The following is a 16,161-nucleotide window of genomic DNA, read 5'->3' as shown; positions in this document are numbered from 1 at the left end:
ATAAAAGACATATTTTTAATTTTTATCAATAACTTTATTGATTTAGATATTTTTAGTATATCAGTTATCTCCCACATAGTGTTACATTGATTGTTCTCAATTAATGTCTTGATTTGATCCTTATCAACTTAAACTGGTCTACCCAACCTTGGAGCAACATCCAGTGAGAAATCTCTAGCATGGAATTTCATAAACCACTTTTCACAATCTCAGTCACGGCACCTTCTCTATATACTGCACAAATCTTTTTTTTTGCATTTCAGTTGAATTTTTACCTTTCTTGAAGTCATAAAGCACATATGCCAGAAATGTTGTCTATTAAAATGTCTGCACAAAAATTCACCAATTTTGACAAATTTTTTTTAATGTACACTGGTATGACATCTGTCACAATACAATCTAACAAAATTGTTTTGAATGGTGTTCAAGACAGCTAAGTGCTACTAGAGTCATCTTATGGAAAAAAAACAAATAAACTTCTTGGCCAACCCAATATGTCACAGATACAAGGTTTGTGTGCCTGCTACTTCAAAAGACAGGTCAATATTAAAGAGATCAGACTTTGGAGCAAGGAAATGTTTATTGATAGAGAAGGCTTAGCTCAAAAAGATGAGAGAACTAATTCTCAAATCCACTGTAAGAGAACTAAAAAATTCAGGCATCTTATATATCAAGGGAAGAGAGGAACAGTGAGGCAAGAGGTGAGGACTGTAGACTAAGTCAGGCTAAAAAAAGGGAGCCAAGGAAAAGCTCAAAATTTCTGAATCCCTGAGTTTCTGGCCTGTGGACCAACACATCTGTGTCAGTTCTGGAGGGAGATTCCTGTACTTTGTGCATATTTTCCCACCTCTTCCTGACAAAGAGGCTGCTCAAGCCTCAAGCAGAATTTCTGTAGTTACTTAGCATATCTGTAGCAGGAGCTATAGTCTGAAGTCCATCAAAAAACAAGCATTTCACTTTTACAATTACAGTCTAATGTCCCTTTGCATAATTGCTTCTCCACTTGTTATTACCAGTAAGCCCCCAGCAAGGTACACTGAGCATCTGAGCTGTTTAGTGCTTATCAATGACGACATATGCTGACATCATTACAAAACTGACTTTATCTTTAAAAAAATAATTTTACTGCTAAAAACAACATTTTTGTGTTTGTCATAAATAACAAACAACACTAGAGCTCCCCTGAAGCTCTGTCACACCCAACTTATGACCCACCCAAACTGTAAAGTGTGACTTTTCCATATGAAAGGCTGGTCTTGGCTCATGCTTCACCACTTCCTAAACCCTCTCAAACAAGCAACAGCTGGCCTCAGTGAGCCTCCAGCCCCTTTATTGCTTGCGATGTGGCCCCAGGCCCAGAACTGGCATCAGCCAGCCTAGATTCACAGCTTGGCTTTGCCTAGGAATCTCCAAGCCAGGCACAAGTAGCAGACATCTCAGATTGCTTTATAGCTCATGCAGGGTGGCCCCAGGCACAATATAGGGGTGGGCTGACTTTGGTCTGCACACCAAGGTAATCCCAGAGCCTACACACCTAGTGGAAAACTACAGACCACTTTGGAGCACTACCACCTGACCCCTGCATGGCTGATCCTCCACGGAGGTCAGAGGGTGGTGGTCAGTGGTCACAGCCAGTCCTTGCAGTAGAACTGCCTAGGTAAACCCTTCTCACTGACCTTCCAACAGCAACCAAGGCTCAACTACAAGAGAAGGGTGTACTCAGCCCACATGAAAGGCACACCTTGAGTACCCACACTGGGTGATAGGCAAGGCTGTGCCACTAGACTCTACAGAACACCTGCTTCATTAGGCCACTCTACCAAAACAGGGAGTCAAAGCAGCTCTACCTAATACGTAGAAACAAACACAGGGAGGCTGCCAAAATGAGGAGAGAAAGACACCTGACCCAAATGAAAGAACTCCAGAAAAAGAACTAAACAAAATGGAGATAAGCAATCTATCAGATGCAGAATTCAAAACACTGCTTATAAGTATGCTTAAGAAATTTAGTGAGGACCTCAAAAAATCCAGTCAGAAATGAAGGATACACTAATTGAAATAAAGAACAATTTAGAGGGAAACAATAGTAGAGTGTATAGAATCAAGAATCAGATCAATGATTTGAAACATAAGGAAGCAAAAAACAACTCATGAGAACAAGAACAAAAAACAATCCAAAAAAACCCCCCCAAACAAACAAGGATTGAGTAAGCAACCAGTGGGACAACTTCAAGAGGTCCAATATTCGAGTGATAAAGATGCCAGAGGGAGAAGAGAAAGAGCGAGAAATTGGAAATCTATTTGAAAAAATAATGAGAGAAAACTTCCTTAATCTGTTGAAGGAAATAGACATGCAAATCCAGCAAGCACAGAGAGTGCCAAACAAGATAGATGCAAAGAGACCCACTCCAAGACACATCATAATTAAAATACTAAAGGTTAAAGATAAAGAGAGAATCTTAAAAGCAGTAAGAGAAAAGTAGTCAGTTCCCTACAGGGCCATTCCCCATAAGGCTGTCAGCTGATTTCTCAAAGAAAACTTTGAAGACTAGAGGGGATTGGCAAGAAATATTCAAAGTCATAAAAAGCAGAGACCTACAGCCAAGATTGCTCTACCCAGCAAAGATATCACTTAGAATCTAAGGGCAGATAAAGAGTTTCCCAAACAGAAAAAAAAACAAAACAAAACTAAAAGAGCTCATCATCACCAAACAAGTATTATATGAAATAGTAAAAGGACTTAATAAAAAGAAGATCAAAACTATAACAATAAAATGGCAATAAATATGTATCTATCAACAATTTAATCTAAAAAACAAACTAAGCAAACAAAAAGAACAAAGACAGAATTATGGATATGGAGAGGGTTTTAATGTTTGCCAGATGGGCAGGGAGTATCGAGGAATGGGTGAAGAAGCTAGGGGATTAAGTATAAATAGCTACTAGTTACAGAATAGCCATGGTGATATAAAGGAGAGTATAGGCAATGGAGTAGCCAAAGCACTTATACACATGACCCACGGACATAGACAATAGTGGGGGCATTGCCTGAGGGAGTGAGAAGTGTTGGGTGGAGGGAGAAAAGTGGGAAAATTGGGACACCTCTAATAGCATAATCAAAAAATAATTTATAAATAAATAAATAATCTCAGTAAAAGAAGTAAATACTACTAGGGAAGGGCTACACTGTCTGTGGAGTAGCCCATTCTCTGTTTAACTGCTTCATTGATAAGCTCACTTTCACTTTAAACACTATGCTGGATCACATTTAAATTCTTTCCTGCACGAAACCAAGAACCCACAGAGGGTCATGGGTACTCCTATCCCCAGACCCCTTGAATACCTGCATTGTCTCGTTGAATCCATAGATGTGGAACTTGTGAATACCAAAAGCCCTCTGCATTAGGTACCCTCTGTTCTCTGTTGTCTCCTGCATATTTCTTTCCCTTACACCATTTCTGTGGAAGAGGGTGGAGGGTCCCATTTTACAGATTACCCAATGAGGCTCTAGGGAGTAACTTGTCCAAGACTTTCAAAGCCTGAGCTTTTCCATTGTATTCTGCTGGGGGCAGAGATAGATGTATCAAATCACAAAGCCAAAGAAAACCTTCAGTTGTTCTTTTCAAAGCTCCCAATCTGACTTTATTCATAGTTTTGTGCTCTCCTTCTGCAAGAATCCCCTCCAAATTTTCTAAATGCCATGCTCCTCCAAAACCCGATCCATGTCTGTATGGGAGTCAAAAGGCGAATAGCAGTCATCTTGGTGAAATCAATCTCTGGCTCCAGCTCCCTCCCGGTGCAGAGAATGGCACAAACTGTAGGAGCTCTGGCCAGCTCCAGAACTGGGGACTTCAAATGTCCTGCAGTTCTGGAAGCCCTCCCTGTAAATTTAGCATTCAACTTTCCTACATTGGTTCACCATGCAGAAATTCTTGAAGGGCAAAGTTGACAACATTTTTACAACTTTGGTATTTTTCATTAATTGTAAAGTTGCCCATAGCCAGCAGGAAATGAAATGCAAAAGAAAGGAGAGTGGATCCCTTCCAGACGTCTACAACTCTCAGATTATACTAAACCTAGAGCAAAAACCCTCTTTAGCATTTGAAAGGGAAGGCAATTGTATTACTAAACCTCACTCAACCGCCTCCAGGCTTTTCTCAGCTAGAGAACAAAAGGAATAAAGCAAACAGCACTTCACACCCTCATTCACTGGAGGTTAAAAGAGACCTCCCACTATCCAAGGTCAGTTTGGGAGTGTATTGAGGAGGTGGGCACTGGCCCAGGGAACAAAATGTTTACCATCGCTCTCTGGCCTGCTGCTCTGTTTTCCTTTCAGCACGTGCAGGGGTTCATCTGTCAGAATTGGACATTTTTATCTCCGATTAGCTTGCTGGTGGTCAAATTATACTTCCTTGGCCCTCTTCAGTCATACTCAGATTCTTGAATACAGCTGAACTAAGAAAGCAGGGCCATCCTGAGCCAGCCCAACTCCCTGGAGATGACTATTCATTCATACTCATCATGTCAACAGCAACTCTTTGAGTGTATAACATGTATCAAGCACTGTGCTGGGTGCTGGAAGGATGTGTAATATAAGAGCTGATGTTGTCTTAGAGCTTCAATTCAATGAGGGAAGAGTGGCATTAAACAATGAAACACACACTCTATTATTTAAGTACGACCATGAAGGAGCTCGGTGTGCAAAGAGAATGTAATATGAGAGTGGCTGACTTCACATACACTGTAAAAGAGGTGTCTTCTTTGAGGAAGTGAAGGAGTAGGAGTTAGCTATGTGCCAGGGAAGATGAGGTCATGCTGGGTATAGGGGCAGCAGGCAAAACGTCCCTGACTTGGGAAAAATAAGTCCTGGCCTTGGAATTGGAAGAAGACTAATGTGGTTGTAGGCCAGAGGGGAAGCTAGAATGGGGAGGGGACTATGGCAGGAGGGGAAATTCTGTAATGCTTTTTGTATTCTGTAGTCTTTTGTCTTCTATCTCCAAAGCAGTGGAGAGCTAGTTACAGGGATTTAGTGAGGGAATGACATAAGAGGTTGGCTGTGTAGAGAAAGAGTTTTAGGGAGCAAGAGACTGATTCAGGGAGACCAGGTAATAAGAACAATCAAAAGTCAAGATGAGAGGTTCTCAAATTTTAATGAATTGTCTGAAGATCCTGTCAAAGTGCAGGTTCTGACTGAGATCTGCATTTAAAATCCAGGTCCCCACACTGTGGCCCACCTCACAAACACTTCAGTAACAGAGTTTTAAAACAAGATGCTTGCCACACAAATGAGGAAAATCAGACAAATTTGAGAGCTATTGTGTGGGAAGTCTCATAGGTCTCTGACACGGGCAACTCGGTGAAAGGAGGTGGCATTCAGTGAGACAGAAGGCAACGGAAAAGCTCAGTTTGAACACGTTGTTTGATGTGTCTTAGGAAGCTCTAAGTAGGCCATGGTCCATATGGACGTGAAGCTCAAGAAAGAGAAGAAAGCTGGATATACAAATTTAGGAGTTATCAATACGTAAATGATAATTGAACTATGAAAATGGAAGCTACCAGTCTAGGGAGAGAGTTACAGCAGGGGGCATGAACTCAGACTTGACTGTTGGCCATCTGTTGGCCTTCTTAAGTATCCTGGGAAGAGAAAGGGCCCAAGATGAAACAAGTATGTAACTGAATGGGGAGGAGAAGCCAGCCAAAATTTCTGAAATGAGAAGATCAGAGAGACAGAAGAAAAGACAAGTCACTCTCCAATGGTCATTGCATTCCTTTCTTGTGACAGAACAGATTTTAAACACAGAAATGGCTTGAGATGAAGGAAGGTAAACCCTCCCTATAGCCCCAGTAGCTGAGTCGTGGTTGATATAAACTGGACATAACAATCTCATTCTGTTACAGGGTGCAGCCAAGAGGGGGAACCCCAAATGGGCATTTGAAAGGGGGTCCAGAACTTAAGGTGTCCAGGAGATTTTAAAATGTCTCCACCCCCACCCCCCAGGGTGTGGGTTGGGGGAAGGGACAAATGGAGCAGGGCCATTGAGAGCTGTTTTGCATAGCAACAGCCTTGCAGCTAAGCTCTGGCGTGGTCATTTCACATATCTATAGCCTTTGGCTGGTCGCATAGATATGTTAAATAGCTGTGATCATCTCTGAGCCAGGGGAATGGAAGTAACTTCCCCACCAAGACATGACTGGGGGCAGATCCCCCAAGCTTCAGCGCCTGCGTCAGAGCTTGGAGAAGATTGGCTCCAGGACATGGGGCCACACCTGCCCAGACTCATGATGGCAGCCCAGTAAAGCTGGAAGGATATGAATTCTGGCATGTGAAGCCAAGTGTGGGAGGAGTCGGAAATGAGGTTGCAGAGGAAGATTGGCCACGGGGATTTAAAACCCAGACTTAGCGGCCATTGAGGAGAGAACCATGCGGCTTTAGCAGAGTGAGGACTCTCTCTTCCCGCAGCCCTGAAGGAGAACCATGTGGCTGTAGAGGTGCAGAGAGGATCACGGCCATTGTAGAGAGAGCCACACAGCTTTAGCAGAGTGAAGACTCCCACATCCCAGAGAGGGAGAACCATGCGGCTTTAGCAGAATGGGGAGGACCTCAGCCATTGGGGGAGAACCATGCACAGCCCTGAGGGGGAGAACCATCCTGCTTCAGGAGAGAGAACCACGCGGCCTTGACAGAGTGGAGACTCCCGCAGCCCTGAGAGGGAGAACCACGAGGCCTGGACAGAGCGGGAACCCCCACAACTTTAGAAGGGGAACCACCACCTGGTTTTAGCAGAGAGCCCAGCGACTCAGCAGAGGGTGCCGGGAACCCAGGGAGGTCTCCCAGTCGAGATGGAGTACTAACTGGGAAGAACCAGAGGGCTGCCTGAGCCATGGACTTCTATTTCCTTTCCTGAGATACGGTACTCTGGACTGGGCAAAGGGGGAAGGAAGGAAAGACTGTGTCTGTTTGTGGGTGTTTTAAGGGACTTTGGGATTTTTGATGAAAGACATTAGGTCACTACTTGAAGTCTGTATAGCATTAAATAAACATTTCCTTTCCTTTTCACGAATCTCTGGCATTGAGAGACGTCTTTCCTCAGGCGGCGGACATGACGGACCTGGGGGCCTTTTAAATAATAGTATATTGTCCCAGGCCCCCCTTGTGTGTTCTGTAACAATTCCACTCTGCCTGAAGATGGGGCCAATGCTGGGCTCTGACCAATGAGACAAAAAAAAGCATAGGTTGAAGTGAGTGGAGATTCAAAGAAAACATTTTTCTTTCCCATAAAAAGGACAAGAACAAAGAAAGAGCTTCATGGTGTCATTGTTTCTCCCTTTTTTTTCTGCCCTGAACTCAGGCATGGTGTTAAAGTAGTGTCAGCCATTCTAGGGCTGAGAAGAGAGGAAAAAAGGGTGAAAACTCAACAGCTAAGGATGTCAAAATAAAAAAAAAAAAAATGAAAGTGTCCATGTTGCTGACAACACAGTTGAGCTGCTGAACTGCTCTGGAATCTCCTGCTAGGGTTTTTATTAAGTGAACTGATAAATGACCGCACTGTTTAAGTCACTGTTAGGGGATTCTGTCACTTGAAGCTGACTACATTTCTAGCTGTTAGTGTGTATTGTATAGTGACATTGTATAGTGTAGATCTGGAGTTAAATAGACATGGTTCAGGCAGATACAGTGTTTAACTTTGAACATTTTCAGTGTTTCTTCATCTGTAAAATGGGGATAGTAATAGTGTCTGTTTCAAGAACACCCATGTACTGTTGGTGGGAGTATAAATTAGCAAAGCTACTTTGTAATTTGGCAGAATTTACTGAAACTGAAAATGTATGAAACCTAAGGCCCAGCAATTCCACTTCTAGGTAAATCTTACAGAGACTCTAACCCTATGCATTGAGAGACGTGCGCAAGATTATTCATGGAAGTACTTTTGGTAATAGAAAATAATTAGCAGTAGTCTAGAATCCATCTGGGTTGAAAATACATAGTAGCTATAGTATATCAATATGATAGTATACAATGGAACAGTTTAAACAGACGAACTAGCTCTCACTATATATATCAACATGGATAGATCTCTGGAACGTAATGCCAAAGAAAAAAAAAGCAAATTGCAGAGTGGGACATGCAGTATGATCCATATATTTTAAAAACAGACACTACACTGCATATTTTTGTGGATTAGTAGATCTATGGAAAATAGAGTAAAAGCACATACTTTAGATACAGTCAGGGATGAGGAATAAAGAAGATGGGAAAAAACAGGGGTCATTTCTAGACAGATGATTTTCATGCCAGTAACGGAAAAGAATGACTTATTGAATCAATTCAATTTTGTGCATCTGAAACTCAACCTTAGAAACAAAATAAAGCAAAATATAATAGTGTTGCTCTTTCAGGCTTAAATGACACAATAGTCCAGTGTGTGGCCCATAGTAAGGGCTCAACAAATGGTGGTCATCATTATCACTATGCCTACCTGCTGTGCTCTGCTTTTTTTTTTTTTTTTTTCCTTTCCAAAGGCTCTTTCTAGCACAACAGTCTTAGGAAGATGGAGAGTTTGGTTGGGCACCTAAATTTCCAATTCTCGTCTGTTGGTTTGAGGGCTGTAAAAGCGAAGGCTTGGTTTGGGCCAGGTCTTGATTTGCACTAAGGCTCCTCTAATGGGTTTTTTAGAAAGTGCTCTAAGGCACACCCAATGGGAGCCACAACCCAATCTCCCAAATAACCACAAAGAGCAGAACACCTTACTAGCATAAGTCCTTCCATTTGACAGAAGTGGTATATTTAAACAGAACAAGATTGAACAAAAAGGGGAGTTTATTAGTGCATGTGAAAATTGGGAATTTTAAGAGAAAGAATTGGTTTCAATCAACTTTTTCAACTGAATCAGGGAATTTTCACTGCCTTGCACTTACCTTCTGCTATTTCCACAGCTGAAAGTCTGTTGCTTGCAAGTGTTCACTTCCAGATACTGCTTTTGAACCTGTTCTTCAAGCAATGGAAAGAAACTCTGATTCACCTGTAGGGGGGGAAGAAATGTATGGGACACATCCTCTGTAGTTCACAGAGGTAAAGGAAATACTGAGAGCCAGATCTTGGGAAAAAAGGAAAACAGGAGGCTACAGGACCTTAGTAAGAAATATATCCTCTTTTTTTATGTCTTGTCATGGGAATAATCCAGCTCCATCCATGTAGAGTCCTTCTGTCATTCCTCGTGAAGAAAGCATCTGATTTGCTTAGTTTAGGACATATGGGGAGGCCCTGTGATTGACAGTCCTTTTAAGACAACATGGAATGAGGAAGGAGCAGTCCCCCCAAAGACAAGCTACTTCCAGTACAGAGGGTAGGATGCTGGCCTAGCAAAAACAACCTATTCCTACCACACAAGTAAAAAGGTAGTTTGCATTTTATCAGAGAGTTCCAAAGGCCACAGATTAAAAGATATACTATGGCTTTACTGTTAACTGGTTAGTGACTTAGGGAACTTCAGTATTCTATCTTTTCTCTTTTGCATATTTGCAAAATGGTGTTCATTACACATACTCCTTTCTTATGTCCCCAGATGTAAGTTTCAATAAATTAATAATAACTCTGAACTGGAAAGGGTCTCAGATCTCTTAAGGGAGAGATTTTCAACCTTGCCTTGGCTGCACATTAAAATCACTTGGGATACTATTTTAAAATGCACACATCCAGAGATCCTGATTTAATTGGGCTGGGAGGGAGAGCTTGGGCATCAGTATTTTTTAAAAAGTTCCCCAGGTGATTCTAATGTGCAGCCACGGTTGAGAAGCCTTGGGATAGACTTATCAGGATAGTTAGCTCTCAATCCACTATCCTCCTGCAGAAAGTCCCTCTGTATCTTTGAGAGGTGGCTGATCAGCTTGTTTTATTGATTCCAGAGAAGGGGGTATCTTAGTCTGCTCAGGCTGTGACAACAAAACACTGTACGGTAGGTGGCTTAAGCAACAGAAATGTATTTTCTCACAGTTCTGGAAGCTGAAAATCCATGATCCTTGGCAGGGAAGAGTTTCTGGTAAGAGCTCTTTTCCTAGCTTGCAGACTTCTTCCCTGTGACCTCCTGTAGTAGAGTGGCGCAAGCTCTCTGGTGTTCTTATAGAGACACTAATTCTATTGGATCAGGGCTTCACACTTATGACTTCATTTAACCTGAATTATTTCTCTGAAGGCCCTATCTGCAAATACAGTCACTTTGGGGTTTGGGGTTTCGACATATGAATTTTGAGGGGGGCACACGCAGTTCATAATAGGAGGTCACAGTTCATTGGGCTGTAAAGTGAGTCAAATTATTAGGAAGCTCTTCTTCATATTACACCCAAACTTTTATTTTCTTAAATTTGTTCTACTTCTTAGTCTTCATTCTATAGAAAGAATGAAGAGAAATGGGAGGCACCGAACATAAGAACAACTATTTTACCAGGTGTTTTGTATTCATTGTATGAGGTCTCTCCAGGAAAAGTCCAGCCATTGCTAATATAATGAGAATTGTTTGCACAACATGGATGTAACCTGGCAGCCAAGGAGAATGGACTGGAATGCACATGAGTGAATAATGACGACTTCACTGTACCAGTCAATGGGGGTGGTAAATGCCATTGAGTGAGGCTGTTGCATTCAAAATGACTGAGCGGGTACAGCAACAAATCTGCAGCAAATTTTGCATTGAGCTTGAACATTCCTCCATGGAAACTACTGGGAGGATTCAGAAGGCCAAAGCTATGGGCAACTGGTGATTGGCAGCTTCATTACCACAATGCACCTGCTTATGCATCACATCTTGTGCAGAGTTTTTTGGTGAAACACCCCATCACCCAGGTGACTCAGCCAACCCCCTATAGCCCAGATTTGGTGCCCTGTGACTTCTGGCTTCTCCCAAAACTAAAATCACCTTTGAAAGGGAAGAGATTTCAGACTATTGATGAGATTCCGGAAAATACGATGGAGTGATGGAGATTGGGAGAACTGTGTGAGGTCCCAATGTGCCTACTTTGAAGAGGACTAAGGCATCATTGTCCTATGTACAATATTTCTTGTATCTTGTATTTTCTTCAAAAATGTCTGTAGTTTTCATAGTACATTGCTCAATACTTTATGGACAGATTCATATTTCTCAAGCCTCAGGAGAATAAAGTGAGGAAGGTATCATTATACCCCATTTATGGATCCAAATACTGATGTCAGAGAGGATGAGTTATCTACCTAAATTCATAAAGCTCATTAAGTGGCAAAATGAGAATTCAAAGCCAAGACTTTCTGCCTTCTAAATTTGTGTTCTTTCTAGCATCATGCCGTAGAAATCATCTCTTCTATACAAAAACCCCTCCAATATATGAAGGCAAAGTTGCCTCATAGACTTGAAAGCTGTGTCTGACTCCTAAGAAACTGCCTTGTGCATACAAATGCTACTTCTGCTACTGCTTATATTTTTGATTCTCTCTCTCCCCTTTATTTCATTCTTTTATTATCTACTTTTCATTCTAGCTTTGAATTACTTGTATTACCTCATAATCTTGTATTTCCTGGAATTCATTCATTTTACAGGCTAGCATAGACCAAACTTTTGTATGTGTATGAATCACACAGAAATATTCTGATTCCCAACATGAGGCAGGGCCCAAGGATTTGCATTTCAAATGATCTCTCAGGTTACAATGTTGCAGCTGATTGGCAGATTCCACTTTGAATGTAATAGTATAGACCAGCGCTTTAGTTCTTCTAGCTAGCCAAACTGTAGAAAGGGTTTCACATACTTTTTTACTTTCTCAACTAGAGGGGAGATCAGCTTGCAGTTCCAGTACCTACAATTATGATTGGCACACATAGGAGAAGCTCGGAAAGATAGCAGAAACAACCTTTTTATGCCTGCTATCCTTTCCCCCTTTTTCTGGAACACCACTTCTCTTTTATTTTTAGGAAGAGCTTTTAGTTCACTGTGTGATCCTGGCAGGTCTGTCGTATTCCATGTAGTCCCACTCATTCCACCATAGGAAAATGTTACAGGGTGCAGCCAAGAGGTGGGACCCCAAATGGGCATTTGAAATGGGGTCCAGAACTTAAAGTGTCCAGGAGATTTTAAGATGTCTCCACCCCCCGCCAGGGTGTGGGTTGGGGGAAGGGACAAATGGAGCAGGGCCATTGAGAGCTGTTTTGCATAGCAACAGCCTTGCAGCTACCCTCTGGCATGGTCATTTAACATATCTATAGCCTTTGGCTGGTCACTTAGATATGTTAAATAGCTGTGATCATCTCTGAGCCAGGGGAATGGAAGTAACTTCCCCACCAAGACATGACTGGGGGCAGATCCCCCAAGCTACAGCGCCTGCGTGGGAGCTCGGAGAAGATTGGCTCTAGGACATGGGGCCACACCTGCCCAGACTCATGATGGCAGCCCAGTAAAGCTGGAAGGATATGAATTCTGGCAAATGAAGCCGAGTGTGGGAGGAGTCGGAAATGAGGTTGCAGAGGAAGATTGGCCGCGGGGATTTAAAACCCAGACTTGGCGGCCATTAGGAAAGAGAACCACGAGGCTTTGGCAGAGTGAGGACTCTCCCTTCCCGCAGCCATTGAAGAGAGAACCATGCGCAGCCCTGAGAGAGAGAACCATGCTGCTTTAGGAAGGAGAGCCATGCGTAGCCCTGAGAGAGAGAGAACCATGCTGCTTTAGGAAGGAGAGCCATGCACAGCCCTGAGAGGGAAGAGAACAATGCGGCTTTAGTAGAATAGGGAGGACCTCAGCCATTGGGGGAGAACCATGCGCAGCCCTGAGAAGGAGAGCCATGCACAGCCCTGAGGAGGAGAACCGTGCTGCTTTAGGAGAGAGAGAACCATGTGGCTGTGGAGGTGCAGAGAGGATCACGGCCATTGTAGAGAGAGCCACACAGCTTTAGCAGAGTGAAGACTCCCGCATCCCTGAGAGAGGGAGAACCACGCAGCCTGGACAGAGTGGGGACCCCCACAGCTTTAGAAGGGGAACCACCACCTGGTTTTAGCAGAGATCCTGACGACTCAGTCGAAGGTGGCGGGAACCCAGGGATGTCTCCCAGTCGAGATGGAGGACTAACTAAGAACCAGAGGACTGCCTGAGCCATGGACTTCTATTTCCTTTCCTGAGATACGGTACTCTGGACTGGGCAAAGGAGGAAGGAAGGAAGGACTGTGACTGTGTTTGTGGGTGTTTTAAGGGACTTTGGGATTTTTGATAAAGACATTAGGTCACTACTTTAAGTTTGTATAGCATTAAATAAACATTTCCTTTCCTTTTCATGAATCTCTGGCATTGAGAGACGTCTTTCCTCTGGCGGCGGACATAAAGGACCCGGGGCCTTCTTTCAATAATAGTATATTGTCTCAGGCCCCCCTTGTTGTGTTCTGTAACAAAAAGACACAGGAGTCAGCAGAGCAGGTCGGAATGCACACACCATTTCCCTGAACTCAGTGATTGGTCTAGCTTGTTGTTCAGCAAATGACCCATGAAGGGCCAAGCCAGAATCTTTTTTCAGAATTGGTACCAATGCTGGGAGTGCTGAGAGAAAAGGGGTTCTCTTCCTTGATGTTGCTGGCTCTTGGTGATGCTGGAGACCATCTTTGCCCTCCCGTAGAGGGAGCCTACCTGTGGGTAAAGCTAACACAGAAGAAAACAGATCCAGAGGATGAAGAGAGAAAGGGACAAATGTTGACGGCCTTGCATCTAGCTTTGTTGAAGTCTGTTTTTCCTTTACAGTGCCCATTCCCTTGAGTCAATAAATACTGTTTGGTTTAAATCCATTTGAGTTGAGTTTTGCTTCTTGCAACCAGACTTAAACTATGAAATGTGTCTATCTTGTTCAACACTGCATCCACATCCACCAAATCAATGAATAAAAGTAGTTCTCACTGTGCAATTACTTTTTCTGGGTCTCGAAATTGGCTTAAATGCCACAGTTCTTCCTGGTAATTTCATGCAGAAACTGCTTTGGAGTCTGTCTTATTAGATCCCTGGGCTGTGGATCAGAAGAGTGGTTAAGAATTCCTGGCTCTGTGTTGGGGAAAATTGGGGTCACATAATGGCTTCACAACTTGCTACTAATTTGTACACCCTCAGAGGTTCAATATTTTTCCATCTGTAAAAATGAGGGTAACAATATTTATGAAGCAATTATCATTTTGGTCTGCTTTGTTCCTCTTCCTACTCCTTTTCTCATAACTGGACCTACCCCTCTGGTGCAAGGTGGGTGTTTGTCCCAGGCAGGACCAGAGATGGTACCTTTGTCCCAGCAGTCAGGTGGACCCTGCTTGGAATTCAAATTGAGAGTGAGAACCCGTGGAGGTGGAAAGAAGTTTAGATAGAATCATCTGATGACAGTGCCACAGGCTGAGGAAAGAGCCCAGGGCTGTGACCAAGAGCCACAGAGCTAGAGTCCGATCTGTCTTGCCTGACCCTGTTTGTGTAGCTCTGCTGGTTCATGAGCCAGTGCAGGGGCCTTCCAGGAAATCTTCTTTGTGTACATAGGATACAGTCAAAAACCTTGCAGATCAATCTACATCAAAAGTTAGTTTTGAGAATTAAATATGGTACTACATATGAAATGATTTGCTCATATTGGGGATATAATAAATGCTTAATAAGTGTTAGCTAGTATTATTATTCCAGTTTGACTACCTACTTGGTGGATCCTACACAGTTAAACAAACAGATCCTCTTTATACCCATAAGTCAGCTGTATGAGTTGCCTGTGGGAGAAGCAGTGTGACTGTGAGCTGGAGCCGATACACCAGTACCTATTCTTATGCCTTAATGCAGGTAAAAGTCAGATGGAAAGATTCTGATTCCTTAGGTCAGGGGTAGGGAGGCAGTGAGTACAGCTCAAATTCGAAACCGCCAACTGTTTTCTCTGCATATGCTGTCTTAATCTACATGGGTCTCTCTTCTGATTGGTGGATATATAAAACTGCCATTGTTTCTCAATTTTGGGTTCTAGAAGCAGATTGGTCTTTGAAAACCCAGAGTGTGTATGTATGTATGTATTTAATGCATTACATGTTTTAAATCAGTCCATCTGTAGCAGACTGAATATGACCCCCAAATATGTCAGGTCTTAATCCCTGGAACCTGTAAATGTTAACTTACACAAAAAAAGATCTTTGCAGCTGTGTTTTAATTAAGGATCTTGAGATGGAAAGATTATCCTGGATTATCTGAGTGGGCCCTAAATGCCACCACAAGTGCCCACATAAGAGGGAAGTGGAGGGAGATTCCACCCACACACAGAGGAGAAGGCAATGTGAAGAACGAGGTGGAATCACAGTGATGTAGCCACAAACCGAGAAATACTGAAGGCCAGCGGAAATGGAAAGAGCCAAGGGAAGGACCCTTCCCTAGAGCCTCTGGAGGGAGTATGAACCTGCTGATGCCTTGATTTCTGCTTAGTGAAAATGGTTTTGGATTATGGCCTGCAGAACTGAGATAATTCATTTTTGTTCTGTAAAGCCAAAAAGTTTGTGATAATTTGTTACAACAAGTTCAAGAAGCTAATACACCATCCTAAATATGTTTGTCGAGTACATAGAAAATATGTTTAATGAAATGCTGTAAGAGTCAGAAACTTTATTCTATTTATATAGGTTATTTGGCTCTTTCTATCCTGCTAATTTGCCAAACAGTGGAGAAGAGTTGTTGATGCACAGGTTCAGTTCCTGCTGTGGTATCACTCAGAGACTGCCCCCGGTTGGATCACCCTTCTGTGACAGGCACACAGGCTGATCTGCTTCTGAGGCACTTCCATTGCCTCTGGATCTCCACATAGGCCCCTCTGAAGGAGGAATAAAAGAATGTGGCTGACCACAGGTAATAAGCTCTTTCCCCCTCATTTCTGCCCTCTCAAGGAGCCAGAGACCAGTTCATTGCACAATGGTCTTCACTCATTCCTTCCCTCCCCTTGAGATGGGATCAAGTGAGGTCAAATCTCATGGGGAAACATCTACTCATAAACCACTTCTCCCTCGCATAAAATAACGTTTGCGTGTGGAGAGGGGAGGAGAGAGAACATTCCTGTTCTGAACTTCAGGTTCACTTGGAACTCTATTATGTTCCCATTCCTCAACCAAGGTTTTAGCTGCAGAATATAAAAAATCAGTGGTGAGGAGGATAGGTAAAGTTTTCA

The sequence above is a fragment of the Phyllostomus hastatus genome, unplaced genomic scaffold (assembly GCF_019186645.2).
Source record: "Phyllostomus hastatus isolate PE091 unplaced genomic scaffold, TTU_PhHast_1.1 phas_contig_1, whole genome shotgun sequence".
In the NCBI taxonomy this organism is placed as follows: domain Eukaryota; kingdom Metazoa; phylum Chordata; class Mammalia; order Chiroptera; family Phyllostomidae; genus Phyllostomus; species Phyllostomus hastatus.
This window is presented reverse-complemented; position numbering follows the sequence as displayed.